The 19,319-nt window shown below is 41.0% G+C and overlaps 1 protein-coding gene across 16 annotated transcripts in view; it reads left to right on the forward strand.

The window, feature by feature from the left end:
- The window catches only part of LOC147343090 (uncharacterized), a 466,920-nt gene that overhangs the window by 397,346 nt on the left and 50,255 nt on the right, over positions 1–19,319 (forward strand). For 14 of the 16 annotated variants that reach the window (XR_015157016.1, XR_015157015.1, XR_015157018.1 and 11 more), the window contains one exon: positions 9,602–9,684. The gene's annotated coding sequence lies outside the window, so the exon portion shown is untranslated. Of the gene's footprint in view, positions 1–9,601; positions 9,685–10,614; positions 10,797–19,319 lie in introns of those variants that run through there. The other 2 variants (XR_015157017.1, XR_015157019.1) reach the window with 1 other exon arrangement.

A 19,319-nucleotide genomic window follows, 5' to 3' on the forward strand; every position in this document is an offset into this window, starting at 1 on the left:
CATTATGTGAAAATTCCAAAGTCCCTGATGCACAGAGAGTTTGAGCATTCTTTGGCATTGGCTTTCTTTGGGATTGGAATGAAAACTGAACTTTTCCAGTCCTGTGGCCACTGCTGAGTTTCCCAAATGTGCTAGCATATTGAGTGCAGCACTTTCACAGCATCATCTTTTAGGATTTAAAATAGCTCAACTAGAATTCCATCACCTCCACAAGCTTTGTTTGTAGTGATACTTCCTAAGGCCCACTTGACTTCACATTCCAGGATGTCTGGCTCTAGGTGAGTGATCACACCATTATGATTATCTGGGTGGTGAAGATCTTTTTTGTACAGTTCTTCTGTGTATTCTTGCCACCTCTTCTTAATATCTTTTGCTTCTGTTGCTGCTGCTGCTGCTAAGTCGCTCAGTCGTGTCCGACTCTGTGTGACCCCAGAGATGGCAGCCCACCAGACTTCTCCATCCATGGGATTTTCCAGACAAGAGTACTGGAGTGGGGTGCCATTGCCTTCTCTTTGCTTCTGTTAGGTCCATACAATTTCTGTCCTTTAATGAGCCCATCTTTGCGTGAAATGTTCCCTTGGTATCTCTAATTTTTTGAAGAGATCTCTAGTCTTTGCCATTCTATTGTTTTCCTCTATTGCTTTTCATTGATCACTTTGGAAGACTTTTTTTTATCTCTCCTTGCTATTCTTTGGAACTCTGCATTCAAATGGGTATATCTTTCCTTTTCTCCCTTGTTTTTTGCTTCTCTTCTTTTCACAGCTATTAATAAGGCCTCCTCAGGCAGCCATTTTGCTTTTTTGCATTCCTTTTTCTTGGGGATGGTCTTGATCTCTGTCTCCTGTACAATGTCACAAACCTCCATCCATAGTTCATCAGGCACTCTGTCTATCAGATCCAGTCCTTTAAGTCTATTTCTCACTTCTACTGTATAAATCATAAGGGATTTAATTTTGGTCATACCTGAATGGTCTAGTGGTTTTACCTACTTTATTCAATTTAAGTCTGAATTTGGCAATAAGGATTTCATAATCTGAGTCACAGTCAGCTCCTGGTCTTGTTTTTGCTGACTGTATAGAGCTTCTCCATCTTTGGCTGCAAATAATATAATCAATCTGATTTCAGTGATGGCCATCTGGTGATGTCCATGTGTAGAATCTTCTCTTGTGTTGTTGAAAGAGGGTTTTGCTATGACCAGTGTGTTCTCTTGACAAAACTCTATTAGCCTTTGCCCTGCTTCATTCTGTACTCCAAGGCCAAATTTGCCCATTACTCCAGGTGTTTCTTGACCTCTTTTGCATTTCAGTCCCTCTAATGAAAAGGACATCTTTTTTGGGTGTTAGTTCTAAAAGGTCTTGTAGGTCTTCATAGAACCATTCAACTTCAGCTTCTTCATTATTACTGGTCGGGGCATAGACTTGGATGATTTGCCTTGGAAATGACAGAGATCATTCTGTCGTTTTTGAGATTGCATCCAAGTAGTGCATTTCGGACTCTTTTGTTGATTATGATGGCTATTCCATTTCTTCTAAGGGATTATTGCCCACAGTAGTAGATATAATGGTCATCTGAGTTAAATTCACCCATTCCAGTCCATTTGAGTTTGCTGATTCCTAGAATGTCGACATTCACTCTTGCCATCTCCTGTTTGACCACTTCCAATTTGCCTTGATTCATGGACCTAACATTCCAGGTTCCTATGCAACATTGCTCTTTACAGCATTGGACCTTGCTTCTATCACCAGTCACATCCACAGCTGGGTGTTGCTTTTGCTTTGGCTCTGTCTCTTCATTCTTTCTGGAGTAATTTCTCCACTTATCTCCAGTAGCATATTGGGCACCTACCAACCTGAGGAGTTCATCTTTCAGTGTCCTATCTTTTTGCCTTTTCATACTGTTCATGGGGTTCTCAAGCAAGAATACTGAAGGGGTTTGCCATCCCCTTCTCTAGTGGACCACATTTTTTCAGAACTCTCCGCCATGACCCGTCTGTCTTGGATGGCCCCACGTGGCGTGGCTTAGTTTCACTGAGTTAGACAAGGCTGTGGTCCATGTGATCAGATTGGCTAGTTTTTTGTGACTGTGGTTTCAGTCTGTCTGCCCTCTGTTCCTTTATAGTGCCTACTGTCTTACTTGGGTTTCTCTTACCTTGGACATGGGGCTTCACAGCTACTCCAGCAAAGCTTAGCTGCCGCTCCTGACCTTGGACATGGGGTATCTCATCTCAGCCACTGCTCCTGACCTTGGATGTGGGGTATATCCCCTGGGCTGGTCCTGCGCTGCTTACTGTGAGTGTTCCAAAGTCTCCACCTTGTCCTCTCTCTCCCCTGCCTCCAGACAGGACTCAACTTGCTCCTATCAGTATGTCTCCATCATAGATTTTACTTTGTGGACCTGTCATCACTGATGAATTTCTCTCACCATAATGCAAATGTTGTATCTTATATGAATTGTTCTCACAAAACTTAGTGCTAACAAGGTATGCTATCAGTGACTAAATAAAAGTTCATTCAAATACTAAAGATGCTTGATCTCACACCTGTGAAACAACCGTGTTGTCTGTTCAGCTGTATATTCATATCAGATAACCAGAAGTGTAAACTGTTTAAAGTAATGAAAAGATACAAATGATACCCCTGGACATGATCTGCTATATTACAGACTAAAGAATGTGACTTAGAACAGTTGGCTAAATTCCATGATCCACTTCTCTGACCTTTTGATAACAGTGAAAGCTGGTAAAAAGAATGAGATTATGCATGTAAGGTAAAGACAGTTATGCCTTTGACCTTCCTTTTGTGGTGACTGGTACAGGGCTCATTCATGCTTCATGTATTCCCCAGGACAACTTTGGACTTTCCTTGGAACCATGATAGAGATATGAACCCTCATTATGGTTCAGGAATAGTCTCATTTCTTGGCCACTAAAGAAATGAGAGATTGAGCCTAAAAGCTACATTCTCCCAAGAAATAAAAGCAAGAGGAGCAAACAGACAATGTGGTGCTGTGTGGAAGTAGTCTTGTGTGGAGGGTGTGGTCAGGGAGGGCTGGGGATGTGCTTTTGTCAGCCAGAAAAGGTTCAGACGGAAAAAGCAGGGGGAGTGTAATGCCTTGCCATGCAGGCAGGGAATAAAAGGGACAGAAGACACAAGGCAGTCTTGTGGAACTAGGCAAGGAGAGTTGGCACCATCTGGAAAAAAACCTCAGTGCCCTAGTTGGCACTTTTCCAGATGTGCTGTGCTGGCTCCAGCCAGAGAAAAGCATTCTTTTATGGCTGGTAAGAAAATCTTGGGGTTGTAACCAACTCCTCTGGGAGCTGGTAAACAAATTCCATGCCTCTTATTGTTATGAAGTGAGGCTGTATATTCTCAGAAGCTATGTGGTTCAGAGAAATATTTTCATTAACCCTTGCCATTGAAGTTCAGGAGAGACCATGGATGTCAATCTTAATCAAGCATAAAGGTTAGGACATACTGTACCCAACCCGAAGCAGTGATAATCCAAAGACCAGCTTTGATAATCACTATTAGTGCATTGTATGTAATTACCTAAGTAATGTGAACTAAATAATTGTGGCACCAAATCTATGTTAACTTACTGTGGATGGAAAACTGTCAATATGTATTGGGCAAGCAGGATGTCCGACATTTTGCTGGATATTTTAACTAGTTACCTCATTTAGTTCTCATAACAAACCTATGAGCTATGACTTTACAGATGAGACAAGTGAGACTCTGAAAGGTAAATAAACTGCCTAATCCATACAGCTAGAAAATAAATAATATATATTTTAGACTCATGTCTGCTAAACTATTTGCACTTGTGACATTGATAGTAACCATAGTAACACTTATAGCAAATGTTTATATAGCTTTTGGACTGTGGTGCTGGAAAAGGCTCTTGAGAGTCCATTGAACAGCAAGGAGATCAAACCAGTCAATCCTGAAGGAAATCAACCCTGAATATTCATTGGAAAGACTGATGCTAATGCTGAAACTCCAATACTTTGGCCTGATCCAATACCTGATGCAAAGAACCGACTCATTGGAAAAGACCCTGATGCTGGGAAAGATTGAGGGCAAGAGGAGGAGACAAGAGGATGAGATGGTTGGATGGCATCACTGACTCAATTGACATGAGTTTGAGCAAACTCGGGGATATAGTGAAGGACAAGGAAGCCTGGTGTGCTGTGGTTCATGGGGTTGCAAAGAGTTGGACACAACTTAGTGACTGAACAACAAAAATATAGCATTCATTCTATGCTCTTAGCATTTTATATACATTCCTTGAGATGATGTCACTCCAGCCTCCCTTCCTCATAAAGATGGACAATTGGACAGTTTTTTATGAACAAAAGCAGCTCTGGGAAAGCTCTGGAGTCCACTTAAGAAACCTGAGCAAAACAGTTAGATAAAAGCAACTTGAAACTAACCACATAAGAAGAGAAGAAAGATTCATTTTGCCTGCATCATCCCATCCCTCAAGCAAACACTGTTCAGTGCCAACATAATAAAGGCTAAATATGACAAACCCACAGCTAACATCATACTCAGTGTCAAAAGGTTTAAAGTTTTTCCCCTAAGAGTAGGAGCAAGAAAAGAAGATCCACTCTTACCACTCCTATTCAACATAGTACTGGAAGTCCTCGCCAGAGAAATCAGGCAAGAAAAAGAAATAAAAAGCATCCAAATCAAAAAGGAAGAAGTAAAATTTTCTTTATTTGCAAATCATATCATCATATACATAGAAAATCTTAAAAACATGCCCCCAAAGTGTTGGAACTAATCAATGATTTCAGTAAAATTGCAGGATACAAAATCAAGATAGAAATCACTTGTATTTCTATGCACTAACAATAAAGCATCTGAAAGAGAAAGAAAACAATCCCAATTCACAATAATATAAAAAAATAATAGAATACTTAGAAATAAATTTAGCAAAGGAAGTGAAATATCTGCACACTGAAAGACATGAGACTTTGAAGAAGGAAATTAAGTAAGACACAAAAAAATTAGATTGAGTATGGATATTCTACACTCAAAATAGAATTAATATTGTTTAAATAGCCATACTACTACCCACAGCCATCTATAGTCAGTACTGTCTCTATCAGAATTCTAATGGCATTTTTCACAGAAATAGAAAAAGACCCTAAAATTAGTATGAAACCACAAAAAGTCCTGAATGGTCAAAGCAATCCTAAGAAAGAAGAACATATTGGAGGTGTTATACTTCCTAATTTCAAAGCTACAGTAATCCAAACAGTATGGGACTGGCATAAAAATAGACAAATAGACCAATGTTCCAGAAGAAAGGACCAGAAATAAATCCTAACGTATACAATCAACTCATGTTTCCCAAGGAAATCATGAGTGCTTAATAGATAAAGGATAGTCTCTTCAATAAATAGTGCTGGAAAAATGGAATAACCACATGTTGAAGAAAGAGATTGAACCCCTTATGCTACTCAAAAATTCTCAAAATGAATTAAGTATTAAGACATAAAACCATAAAAATCCTACAAGAAGACATAAGAAAAACCTTCTGGACATTGGTTTTAGCAACAGTTTTTTGGGTGTGACACCAAAAGCACAACAAAAGCAAAAATTGATAAGTAGAACTACATCAGATTTCTGCACAGCAAGATAAATGCTCCATTTCAACAAAAATAAACATTAACAAAATGAAAAGACAGCTAATGGAATGGGAGAAAATATTTGCAAATCATAGCTAATAAAGGATTAATATGTAAATAAGGTTTCCCTGATAGCTCAGTTGGTAATCCACCTGCGATGCAGGAGACCCTGGTTTGATTCCTGGGTCGGGAAGATCCCCTGGAGAAGGGATAGGCTACCCAATCCAGTATTCTTAGGCTTCCCTTGTGGCTCAGCTGGTAAAGAATCCACCTGCAATGTGGGAAACCTGGGTTCAATCCCTGGGTTACGAAGATCCCCTGAGAAGGGAAAGGCTACCCACTCCAGTATTCTGGCCTAGAGAATTTCATGGACTGTATAGTCCATGGGGTTGCAAAGAGTCGGACACAACTGAGACACTTTCACTTTCACTTTTTTTCAAGGTTCTCATACAAGTCAATAGCAAAAAAAAAAAAAATCTGACTAAAAATGGGCAGAGGAACTAAATAGACATTTTTCCAAAGAAGACAAGACATACCAATGGCCAACAGATAAGTGAAAAGAGGCTCAGCATCATTAATCAACAGAGAAATGCAAGTGAAAACAAGAATGAGCTATCACCACAATCCTGTTAGAATGATTTTCACTGAGAAGACAGAAGATAACAAATGTTGGTGAGATGTGGAGAAAAGGAAACCCTTATGCACTGTTGGTGGGAATGTAAATCGATGCAGTCACTATGCAATACAATATGGAGATTACTCAAGAAATTAAAAATAGAACCACCACTATATGATCCAGAAGTTCCACCTCTGGAAATGAAAACAAGATCTGGAAGGGATCATTATTCACAGTCTCCACTGTGAATGAAAACAACTGAAGTATCCCTCAAGGGATGACTCATCAAAAAAGTTGTAGTATACATATATACAATGGAAAAATGCTTATGAGAAAGAAGGAAATTCTGCCATACGAGACAGTATGAATGAACCATGAGAACATTATGCAAGTGAATAAGTCAGAGAAAGACAAATAATGATATAACTTATGTAGAATCTAAAAAAGTCAGACTCATAGAGTAGAGTGGTGGTAACCAAGGGCTGAGAGGTAGGAGGCGTGGGGAGATATTGGCCAAGAGTACTGTTTTATGCTGGTCTCAGCCTGTTGGTAACCAGTGTTATTGCTGGACTGACCTTTGTGATTCTTATCATGATTGTAAGATGCCCTCGGCAATAACCAACAGGAAACTTTGGGGAAGAGGTTTATTACTCAAAGGTCTTGAAAATTACACAGCACACCTCGGGCCACATAGCAGAGTCAGGGGTAGGAAAAAGAGAGGCAGCAGGTGTAGGATTGTGGGAACAAGTGTGGGGCCTACGGTCTCAAAGGTGAATTTAAAACACAGAATGGGAATTTAAAGGGAAGAGAAAAAACAAGCAGCCCAAATGGTCATTTATTGAAATCAATCAAGGTCTCTGAAACCAGCTGTCACATCCTCTCAGCAACTTCCTCCAACAATTGACATGGATAAAGAAGAGTATTCTGGGATTGTGAAGTAGTTCTTTATCTTATTGCGGCAGTGTATGTTACAATTCATAGAAATATATATCCCCCCAAAGTTTTTAAGATGGTAATTTTTAATGAAAAATAAACTGCAGGCTTTACACACAGACTTTCTAGATTTGAATCACCTATTTGCTGTTTATCTTGAGATATATTACTTAATTTTCATATTTCCTAATTTCTCATAAAATAATGGCAGTCATAGTGACAACCCCCTCACAGGGTTGTGATGAACATGAAATGGGCTAAAATGTATACCCATTTAGAGCAACCCCTGTATACAGTAAGCACTCAGTAAATATTAGTGATCATCATTAGGACACATATACATCATGTGGGATTAATGTTTTATGCTGTGTAATTTTAAGAGTTTTACTTTTCAACAATTCACATGTTCCTTAGTTGATGAATGTGGTCTATCTGTACAATGGAGTAGTAGTCATAATAAAACGGAAGTAAATACTGACCCATGCAACCCATAGGTGAACCTTGAAAACATAATGCTAAGTGAAAGAAACCAGACACCAACGGTCACATATTGTATGATTCCACTTATATGAAATGTCCAAAATAGGCAAATCTATAGAACCTGAAAGTCAATTAAGGGTTGCCAGGGAAAGGGGAGAAATGGGCCTGACTGCTAACAGATATGGAGAAGGCAATGGCACCCCACTCCAGTACTCTTCCCTGGAAAATCCCATGGGCAGAGGAGCCTGGTGGGCTGCAGTCCATGGGGTCGCTAAGAGTCAGACACGACTGAGAGACTTCCCTTTACCTTTTTACTTTCATGCACTAGAGAAGGAAATGGCAACCCACTCCAGTGTTCTTGCCTGGAGAATCCCAGGGACGGGGGAGCCTGGTGGGCTGCCGTCTGTGGGGTCGCACAGAGTCGGACACGACTGAAGTGACGCAGCAGCTAACAGATATGGGACTTTTTCTGACATGATAGAAATACTCTGAAATCGATAACAGTGGTGGTGGCTCAACTCTATAAATACACTAAAAACCTCTGAATCATATACTTTAAAGTGTGAACTTTATAGTATGTGAATTATATCTCAATAAGGCTTTTATTTTTTTTTAATCTCTGAAACAAAGGCACCTGGGGCAGTGGAGGACAGCTCAGCCTGGCTCTTTATCTAGACATGTGGCTGGCAAAGTGTTTATAGAGATAGCTGTCTTTGAAGTGGATGACTCTTTGAAGTGGATCCCTTGGCAATCAAAGCTTAAGTCAGACACTTGCATTACAAAAAAGAAAAACCAACTGTCAGGCCTGATGCTACAGGTACAAACTTCCTGTAACAAGATCAATAAGTTTGAGGGAATCTGATGTACAGCATGGCGATTGTAGTTGTTGATACTGTGTTGTGTTCTTGCATGTTGCTAAGAGAGTAAACTGTAGATGTTCTCATCACAAAAAAGAAATTGTAACAATGTGATGGAGGTGTTAACTATGTACTATGGTGGCAATCATTTTGCAATATATAAGTATATCCAATCAACACGCTGAACACCTTAAATTTACACAATGTTAATATCATTATTCAATGGACATGGGATCGGGTGGACTCCGGGAGTTGGTGATGAACAGGGAGGCCTGGCGGGCTGCAGTTCATGGGGTCGCAAGGAGTCGGACACGACTGAGTGACTGAACTGAACTGAATGTCATTATACCTCAATAGAGCAGAAAGAGATACTTTAATTTAAAAATCACTATTTTATAAATTAGCTCATTTTATTCTCACAGCAACTTTTTGAGGACACCATTATTATCTCTGTTTTACAGGTAAAGAAACTAAGGTCAGAGAACTTGCCCAAGGTCATACATACTAAAACGGGAAAGAAATAGGATTCAAACCCAGAAAGTCTGACTTTAGAAACCATAGTCTCAACACATTCTACTATTCTATTTTCAAATATTTCCAGAACTAAGTGCTTTTCAGAACTTCTGACTTTCTAACCAGACAAGGTCAAATTCCAAAATGGCACTCATAAGCCCCTAAAGGAAAACATACCTGACAGAATCCTAGGGATGAGAGCAGTAATAAGCCAAGTAACTGAATGGGAAAGACACCGAAACTTCTTGAAATATTGTAACACACCCCCATACTGTGACACCTCTCCTCACCCAACACCTCTTGCTAAAACCCCAGGAGTTAAGGACAGGCCCCTGGAGAAGCCTCAAAGGCTCTCAAGAGTCTAGTCTCCAGTGTTGAGGGAGACTGTACTCCCAACAGGAGCAGCTGCTCCACGTTAGGACCGCTGTGCCTGCTGCTTGCCAGCCTGAGGTCTAAGAGGTAGGAAAAACATATAAACTCTTCAAATCCTGAGCACATACTTCACAGGGAGAGGAGAAGTGCAGATACAAAGAGCTTACTTGGCTTTCTTTTTTTTTTTTTTCCCAGAGCTGCCTAAAGTTTATCTCATGAGGAATCCACTGAAGGACTTCTTGGGGAAGAGAGTTCGAGTCAAGATGTCCAGAAACCAGGTAGGGCGATCCACCACTGCAGGGGTTAATAATCAGCTGCCTGTTGCTCTGGCTAAGCCATGAAAAAAACACCATGGGAAAAGAATAAAAGCAAAATATAGCAGTACAGTATAATCTAAACCAAAGTATATCAGGTTATTAATTGGGGTCGTCATGCCCTGCTAAGGAAAACATAGTATGGACCTTGGAACACCGGATCAGCACCAGGTTCAGAACACTGCTTGTGCACACACCAAGATGTTTTCCCAAGGCATATGTGGGTATATGACCCCCAGCTGGGTGATACCCCTTGTACAAGAAAATAGTAGATAGTTCAAAGTAATGAATAAAATGAGAGAAGTGTCATAGCAAAACAGATACTTTCTGCATGCCAAGATACTAAATAAAAGTGATGTGGCTCCAAGGAACAGGGCTCTTGATCCAAGAGGTCTTGAGTTCCCTGGTCCCATCTTTAAAACTTTAATTCTGTCTCTAGTTTCTTTTTCCCAAACTGTGTGTTGACCACTTTCAATCCCTACCTGCTGCGCTGGCCGCAGCATACCGTCTTAGTTCACCAGGGACTAGGGGACTTCCAGGAGCACAGACTCTGAGTGCTAAAGCCATGACAGTTGGTTGCTCTTCATTCATGTTAGGGTCAGCAAGAACCCCTAGGATTTTTCTTCATTCCAGTGCATTCCACTCATGCCAAGCTGTGCTACTCACACACCATCCAGTCATGCAAATGAATTCTGACTGTGAGCCTTTTATTTTGACTCCCACTTCAGTTATTACTGCTGTAACCCCAGCACCCATTTCCTTAGAATGGTTGCTGTTATTCACTGACCTGGTCTGCTTAAATCAGATGGGATTATTTTCACTAGCTGCTGCCTCCCAGCCAGAGGGGATGTAAAGCTTCCTGGCTTATTTAGAATGTAACCCTGTCTCTTTCAGCTGCTAACTGTCTGAACTGGTCACCAGATAGGCTGCTGTCAACCTGGGATAAAGATGCCAGACATGAAGAGTGATGCATTTCACTGTTTGAAAACTTCTTGGTTACAAAGGAGTAACTGCAACTGGCCCCACTGAAGTTTTGACTAGTTGTTTTTCATTAAGTCTTTCAATCCCTTGCCTAATTAGCTTCTCAGAAGCATGTGTCTTTTTTTGTCATTGTTTTGGTCGCTTTGCGTCTTAGTCGTGGCATGCAGAATCTAGTTTCCTGGAAAGTGAAAGTGTTAGTCACTCAGTTGTGTCCAACTCTTTGCAACCCCATGAACTGTAGCCCTAGTTCTCTGACTAAGGATCAAATCCATGGCCCCCTGCGTTGGGAGCATCAAGTCTTAGGCCCTGGACCACCAGGAGGGAAGTCCCAGAAGCATGTGTCCTATGGGCAGTACTACCCAATATTCCCTTAGAAACCTGAAGATGCCCTATGAGTGCATGAGCCTTTAAAGTGCAGTCAGTCCCATTTAAAATTCCCCATTAGAAGTAAAGCTGAGCATTAGTGACAGGCACAGCCCCTACTTTTAAGAGATGGTGCAGTCTAATTAGGGAACTATGCTCACACACACACACACATACACCCCTGCAAGCCCCAGGGATTACAGATGTCAGGAGCTGTTAGTACAGAAACCCATTTCTGACTGAGGAGGAGGGGAACCAGGTGTGAGTTCAAGCACCAGAGTCTCTGCCATCTGCAGCTGTTTCCTTCCCAACTGACCTCCTGACTGTCTCCTACACCTCAGGAAGGCATCTGGGTGCCCTGGGATTGTCCCTTATGGAGGAGAGGCTGACTCAGGTCTGGAAGGTGTGTGCAACAACCCCCCCGCCTCAATCTTCTCTTCTCTGTTCACATCCACCCGCGCAGGTCTGGCAGAGGTGCCTGCCAGAACCCCACGATCTCTGATTATTCTAACAGGATCCGGCCCTGAACAGATGGCCACCTCAGTCACAGTGGACTTCATATCTGGCCAAGATAGGGCATTATATATCTAATGAGCAATCTAGCAAATGAAGTTGAACAGGCATGCCTCGTTCTTCATTTAATCATCCCAGCTGTTGGCTCCTAGGCCATGGACTGGCGGGCAGGCTGAATTGGGCCTGAGTATAAAGGTGCAGGCATGGGAAGAGCCTCTCAGAGACCAACAGGACACCAGATGGAGTTAGATAGCATTACATGCATTTAGAGTATGGACCTCTTATGAACAAAGAGCTGGCTGGCCAACTTGCACCAGAGTGATGCCATTATAGAGGCAATGTTTAGGAAATAGCAATTTCCATGCTGATGAGAGCAGTGTTTGTTCATTTTTATTGTCTGCTGCAGTCATTCTCTTTTTTTATTTTTAATTTAACTGGAATATAGTTGATCTACAGTGTTATATTAGTTTCATGTTACAGCAAAGTGATTCAGTTATACATACATTCATCCTATTTTAGACTCTCTTCTCATGTAGGTTATCACCGAATATTGAGTAGAGCTCCCTGTGCTGTACAGTAGGGCCTTATCTGTCTCATTTGTAGTGGTGTGTATGTTCATCCCAAGCTCCTGATTTATCCCTCCCCCTAACATTTCCCCTTTGGTAACCATAAGTTTGTTTTTGATATCTTTAAGTATTTTTCTGTTTTATAAATAAGTTCATTTGTATCATTTTTAAGAAGTTTGATCCCATGAGTGATATCATATGATATTTGTCTTTCTCTGCCTTAGTGTGATCATCTCTAGGTCCGTCCATGTGGCTGAATGGTATTATTTTGTTCTTTTATGGCTTTATGTATTGTATATATATACTAAATCTTCTTTATCCATTCCTCTGTTGATGGACATTTAGGTTGCTTCCATGTCTTGGCTGTTGTAAAGGTGCTGCAGCTTATTTCAGGTTATGGTTTCCTTTCAAAATATGGTTTTCTCTGGATATATGCTCAGGAGTGGGATTGCTGAATCATGTGGTAGTTCTACTTTTAGTTTTCTAGGGAACCTCCATACTCTTCTCCACAGTGATTATACTAATTTAAGTTCCCACCAACAGTGTAGAAGGGTTCCCTTTTCTCCACTCTCTCTCCAGCATTTATTGTTTGTAGAGAGTACTCTTAAACTTTACCTGGAAGGATTTTAAAATACAAATTAGGTCCAGGCGTGGAACCAGAGAATTTACACTTTTAACAAGTTCCCAAGTAGAGGCCAGAGAAGGAAATGGCAACCCACTCCAGTATTCTTGCCTGGAGAATCCCAGGGACGGAGGAACCTGGTGAACTGCCATCTATGGGGTCTCAGACTAGGACTCAACTGAAGCGACTTAGCAGCAGCAGCAAGTAGAGACCATGGGTTCCAGGACCACACATTAAGAGGCATGGGTCTACAGGAAATAATCCATTTAACAGTATATGTATGTGTGTGTTTCTTCTGCAGACCCAGCCCATATAGAAATCATTGTGAAGTGTCATATAACAACATACCCAGATATTTGTTGGAATAATGAGGGATGAAAACTCACAACCAATATTTGATCAACTAACTACAAAGTACTTACTAAGCAGCTACCATGTGCAAAACTAGGTCCTAAATTCTGTAAAGATTAAAAAGAAATGTCAAATTCAAATTGGAAAAACCTTTCTAGAGGTCATTTAGTCAATATATAATTAAAGTCTAAAACTTGCCACTTTTTCACCCACCAAGCAGTTCTATGTCTAGGAATTTATCACAAGAAAATAACTTAAAACGTTGACAGAGTTTAAACTAAGGAAGTGTTTACTGATGCTTTTTAAAAGGAAAAGGTGGAAATCTAAAAAATTAACAAATATACTTGTTACTAACTGACAAATACATCACATTCTGTCTCATGCATATCCTATCTTGCTTTCCCTCTCTCACATACACACACATACACACACACACACACACACACACACACACACACCCCTTGTTTCTGTAGACCACCGGTTCTCAACACATTTTCAGATTTTAAATGTCTTTACTTGTCAAGAGTTCAGAAGGAGTGCTACCAGCACCTAGTAAACACCTCACAATGCACAGGACAGCTCTCACAACACGGAATCAGTAGTGCTGACCTTGAGAAACCCTGATCTAGTCTCACTTGTCAGAGGATTCCAGCAGAACCACATTGACTCCGATGACTATATTCCATAGAATCAGCCCCAGCTGTGTAGTGAAGGGCTTTATTCCCCTCAGAGCCTCATGGTGTCATTTCTGTTCTTGAGGATTGTCTCAAGTGAATTCGTGCATCGTTCACATGGGCTTTCTCCCTCAGCTTCTGCCTGTGTTGTGGCAATTCAGAGAAATCCCGTGGGAGCAGCCACTGAGCTTGCACAGCTGTCTATTCCCTCCTTCCCCCCAGGGGATGATGATGGGGCCCAGTGCACCACCGCCTGGCGCCCTTGTACCTTGCTGATGCTGTCCTCGCGGTCTCAACATTGCCATAGCTCTGTGGGGTCTATGCACGTATGCTTATGCTAGTTACTCAGTTGTGTCAATTCTTTGTGGTCCTTTGGACTATAGCCCGCCAGGCTCTTCTGTCCATGGGATTTTTCAGGCAAGAATATTAGAGTGGATTGCCATTTCCTCCTCCAGGGGGTCTTCCCAACCCAGGAATCAAACCTGCATCTCCTGTGTCTCCTGCATTTTAGGTGGATTTTTTATCTGCTGAGCTATCAGGGAAACCTGTGGGGTCTAGTTACCTGGAAACCAAAGCAGTGCTCTTGGTTGGGCTCACACAACACCCTGTGAGAAGAGTTTCTTTGGCTTCTGCCTGCAGCTGCTCTCCAATACAGGTTTGTGGGGCCTGGCCAGGAGACCAGAGGCTAGGAAAAGACTGCATTGTCCTCTCATATCTCAGGTCCCTGAGCCAACCACTTTTCTTCTCCTGTGAACAAAATTTCTCAAGCAAATAAACATTTGCAAAATACACACACTAAGAGTAAATACTATGAGTTCAGATAAAGACACAGTTACTCCAATTGACATTCACCACAGATGCGTGGAGCATCCCCTCCCACCAGCCACATGGGCCAAGCTAATGCCCATTCCTTTGCCTTAGCTTATCCTCCAACAGAAGATCTCCCTACCTCCACTCTGTTTACATAAATCTCGCTGTCTTTTAAGACCTGGTTCTCATCTCCTCCAGGAAGTTTTCAAAATCATCTAGGATGCTTTTTGTTATAAGTAGTAGAATGTTTAAAACAATTAGTGGTCTTATCATTTTATATAAAAAGAAGCATGCAGCTGCTGCTAAGTCACTTCAGTCATGTCCGACTCTGTGCGACACCATAGACACAGCCCACCAGGCTCCCCCGTCCCTGGGATTCTCCAGGCAAGAACACTGGAGTGGGTTGCCATTTCCTTCTCCAACGCATGAAAGGGAAAAGTGAAAGTGAAGTCACTCAGTCATGTCCGACTCTTTGCGACCCCATGGACTGCAGCCCACCAGGCTCCTCTGTCCATGGGATTTTCCAGGCAAGAGTACTGGAGTGGGGTGCCATTGCCTTCTCCAAGCATGCAGCTAGAGAGTTCCATAGTTGAGCAATTCAAAATTTCACTGGCTTCTTTCCAATTCTCTTGATTTTTGTCTCATGTTCACAAGATGGCTATCACAGCATCTTCTCATCATGAAAATATCAAAAGGCAGGAAGTAAAAGAGAGGTTCCCAGCCTCTCCCTTGCTGAGGTATAAAAAGGAATTTGATTAGAAGCTTTTTTGTCAGAGAGGAAATTCTTCCCCACAAGTCCCCAACAGATATCTCTTTATATTTCATCCGCCAGAACTAACCCAGTCATTGAGATGATTGTGATAACTTTAGACATATCATGGTCATTCCTTGAACCTGGAGGAGGGACCCGCCTCCTTAGTGAATTGCCTTCACTAAGGACCCGCCTTAGTGAATTGCTGCTCCTTGAAAAGAGAAGCACTGGTTCTTTGGGAGTTCTCAGAAGGAGACTTGTCAGGCCCTTTGGAATGAAGAGTAGAACCATACCACACGTAGTAGCATCAGAACTGTTTGAACCTGTTGATGACAAAACCATATCAAGAGAGAGACATATTTAAGACCACCGGTTTTCCTTGTTCTTTCCCATCATTGAGCAACAAGCTCGTGAAATGTGCCATAATGAAGAGAATATTGAGAGTTAACAGTAAGTTAATACTGAGAGTAGTGAGAGTTAACAAACTTAGATTTGAATTCCAGTCCTGGCACTGATGAATAACCTTGGGCGAGTCATTTACTCTCTGTCTCTGAATTGAGCCACTCACTGCCAGTCTATTATTCTCTGATACCGAAAATGGCACCTTGGGAAAACTGGAAGCTGAAAACAAAAATGTCTCTCATGGGCTGCCTCTGCTCAATTCTTCACCCTTCCTCTGCTTCTCCAGGATGGGACATTGTCGTGAAACACAATCATGTCTGTTCAAAGCTCCAGCAAATGCTAGAGACTCAACACTGAAATACTGAATCCTGGACCTTAGAACATTGAACAGAACAGCAGCAAGGGCTGACCAAAAGTAGAAATGTTAGAATTTCAAAGGATTCTATTTAGGGTACTGGAATTTTTTTAAGACTTTTTTTTTTTTAGAGTAGTTTTAATTTAACAAAACTGATAGGAAGGTAAGAGACTTCCCATATCCCTTCTGCCCCTACATGTGATAGCCAGCCTAATTATCAATATCACTCACTAGAATGGTGCATTTGTTATTAATGATACCTACATTAACACATAATTATCACCCAAAATCTGTAGATTATCTTAGGGTTTACTTTGCTATTGTGCATTCTATAGGTTTGAACAAATATATAATAACGTGTATCCATCATTATAATATAATAAAAAGAAGTTTCACTGCCCTAAAAATGCTCTGTGCTCCACCTGTGTACCTCTCTTGCCTCTTCCCCACCTCTGGCAACCACTGACATTTTTATGATCTCCATAGTTTTGCCTTTTCCAGAAAGTCTTAACTATTGTAATCATACAGTATGTAGCCTTTTCATATTGGCTTATTTCACTTAGTAATATACATTTAAGTTTCCTACATATCTTTTCATGGCTATACTTCTTTTTTATGAGAACTGTTAGGATTTACTCTCTTAATAACTTTCATATGTATCATATAGCAGTGATAACTATAGTTATCTTGATGTATATTACATCCCTGCTGCTGCTGCTGCTAAGTCGCTTCAGTCGTGTCCGACTCTGTGCGACCCCATAGATGGCAGCCCACCAGGCTCCCCCGTCCCTGGGATTCTCCAGGCAAGAACACTGGAGTGGGTTGCCATTTCCTTCTCCAGTGCATGAAAGTGAAAAGGTAAAGGGAAGTCTCTCAGTCATGTCTGACTCTTAGCGACCCCATGGACTGCAGCCCACCAGGCTCCTCTGTCCATGGGATTTTTCAGGCAAGAGTACTGGAGTGGGGTGCCATTGCCTTCTCCGATATTACATCCCTAGTGTTTATTTACTAGGACTAGGGGGATTTTATAACTGGAACTTATGTTTTGACCACCTTCCTTTAGTTCCCACTCTTCCACGCCCTACCTCTGGGAGCTATAAATCTAATCTTTTTCCTACAAGTTTTAAAAATTTTAATTAGACTCTACATGTAGGAGAGATACCGTATTTGTCTCTCTCTGACTTACTTCACTTAGCATTAATTCACTATAGTTCTTCCATGTTGTTGCAAATGACAACATGAGTATTTCCTCATGTTATGGCTGAATAATATTCCATGGTATATATAAAACAGTTTTTTAATCCCTTCATCCGTCAATGGACTCTTAGCTTGCTTCCATGTAATGGCTGTTGTAAATAACACTGCTATGAAGATTGGGATGCAAATATCTTTTTTGAGTTAGTTTTCTTTTTCTTTGGACATATTCCTAGAAATGGGATTTCTAGGTTATATGGTAGTTTTATTTTTAACGTTTGAGGATCCTCCATACTGTTTTTCATAGCAGCTGCACTAGTTTATAAACCCATCAACAATGCACAAGGATTCCTTTTACTCCGCATCCTCACAAGCATTTGTCTTCTCTTGTATTTTTGATAATGGCAATTCTAATAGCCAAGAGATGATATCTCATTGTGGTTTTGACTGGCATTTCCCTTATTGCTAGTGATGGTGAGCATATTTTCAGCTATGTGTAGGCTGCCCAGTATCTTCTTTGGAAAAATGTTACTCAGGTTTTTTACCCTATCTTAATTGAATCATTTGGGTTTTTGCTATTATTTGAGTTCTTTGTATATTTTGAATAATAATTTCTTATAAGATATGTGTTTTTTATGCTTTTGTTGTTTGTGCTTTAGAAGCCATATCCAAAAAAAGTCATTGCCAAGATCAATATCAAGGAGCTTTTTCCTATATTTTCTTCTGGGAATTTCATGGTTTCAGTTTTAAGTCTTATATTTAACTTTTGAATCCATCTTGAGCTAATTTTTGTGAATTTTGTTCTTCAACATTTAAATATCCAATTTTGAGGACTATTTATTTATTAAAATCTTTTCTCTATTGAGAATCCTTGGATCTTCTGTCAAGTATTAGTTGGCCATATATGTTTGGGTTTATTTGTCGTTTCTCAATTCTGTTGATTTGTCTGTTTTTATCCAGAACCATATGCTTTTCATTACTAATACATTAAGAGTATAGCTTGAAATCAAGAAAAGTTATGTCTCCTGCTTTGTTCTTCTTTATCAGGATTGCCTTGGCTATTCTAGTCTCTATCAGTTCAGTTCAGTTCAGTCGCTCAGTCATGTCCGACTCTTTGCGACCCCATGAATCACAGCACACCAGGCCTCCCTGTCCATCACCAACTCCCGGAGTTCACTCAGACTCACGTCCATCGAGTCAGTGATGCCATCCAGCCATCTCATCCTCTGTCGTCCCCTTCTCCTCCTGCCCCCAATCCCTCCCAGCATCAGAGTCTTTTCCAATGAGTCAACTCTTCACATGAGGTGGCCAAAGTACTGGAGATTCAGCTTTAGCATCATTCCTTCCAAAGAAATCCCAGGGCTGATCTCCTTCAGAATGGACTGGTTGGATCTCCTTGCAGTCCAAGGGACTCTCAAGAGTCTCCTCCAACACCACAGTTCAAAGGCATCAATTCTTCAGTGCTCAGCTTTCTTCACAGTCCAACTCTCACATCCATACATGACCACAGGAAAAACCATAGCCTTGACTAGACGAACCTTTGTTGGCAAAGTAGTCTCTGCTTTTGAATATGCTATCTAGGTTGGTCATAACTTTCCTTCCAAGGAGTAAGCGTCTTTTAATTTCATGGCTGCAGTCACCATCTGTAGTGATTTTGGAGCCCAAAAAAATAGTCTGCCACTGTTTCCACTGTTTCCCCATCTACTTCCCATGAAGTGATGGGACCAGATGCCATGATCTTCGTTTTCTGAATGTTGAGCTTTAAGCCAACTTTTTCACTCTCCACTTTCACGTTCATCAAGAGGCTTTTGAGTTCCTCTTCACTTTCTGCCATAAGCTGGTGTCATCTGCATATCTCAGGTTATTGATATTTCTCCCAGCAATTTTGATTCCAGCTTGTGTTTCTTCCAGTCCAGAGTTTCTCATGATGTACTCTGCGTATAAGTTAAATAAGCAGGGTGACAATATACAGCTATCTAGTCTCTATAGTTCTATATAAAATTTAGGATTGTTTACT

Source organism: Bos grunniens, chromosome 28 (assembly GCF_055505025.1).
Source record: "Bos grunniens cultivar Pamir isolate PY7600 chromosome 28, Bosgru_T2T1.0, whole genome shotgun sequence".
In the NCBI taxonomy this organism is placed as follows: domain Eukaryota; kingdom Metazoa; phylum Chordata; class Mammalia; order Artiodactyla; family Bovidae; genus Bos; species Bos grunniens.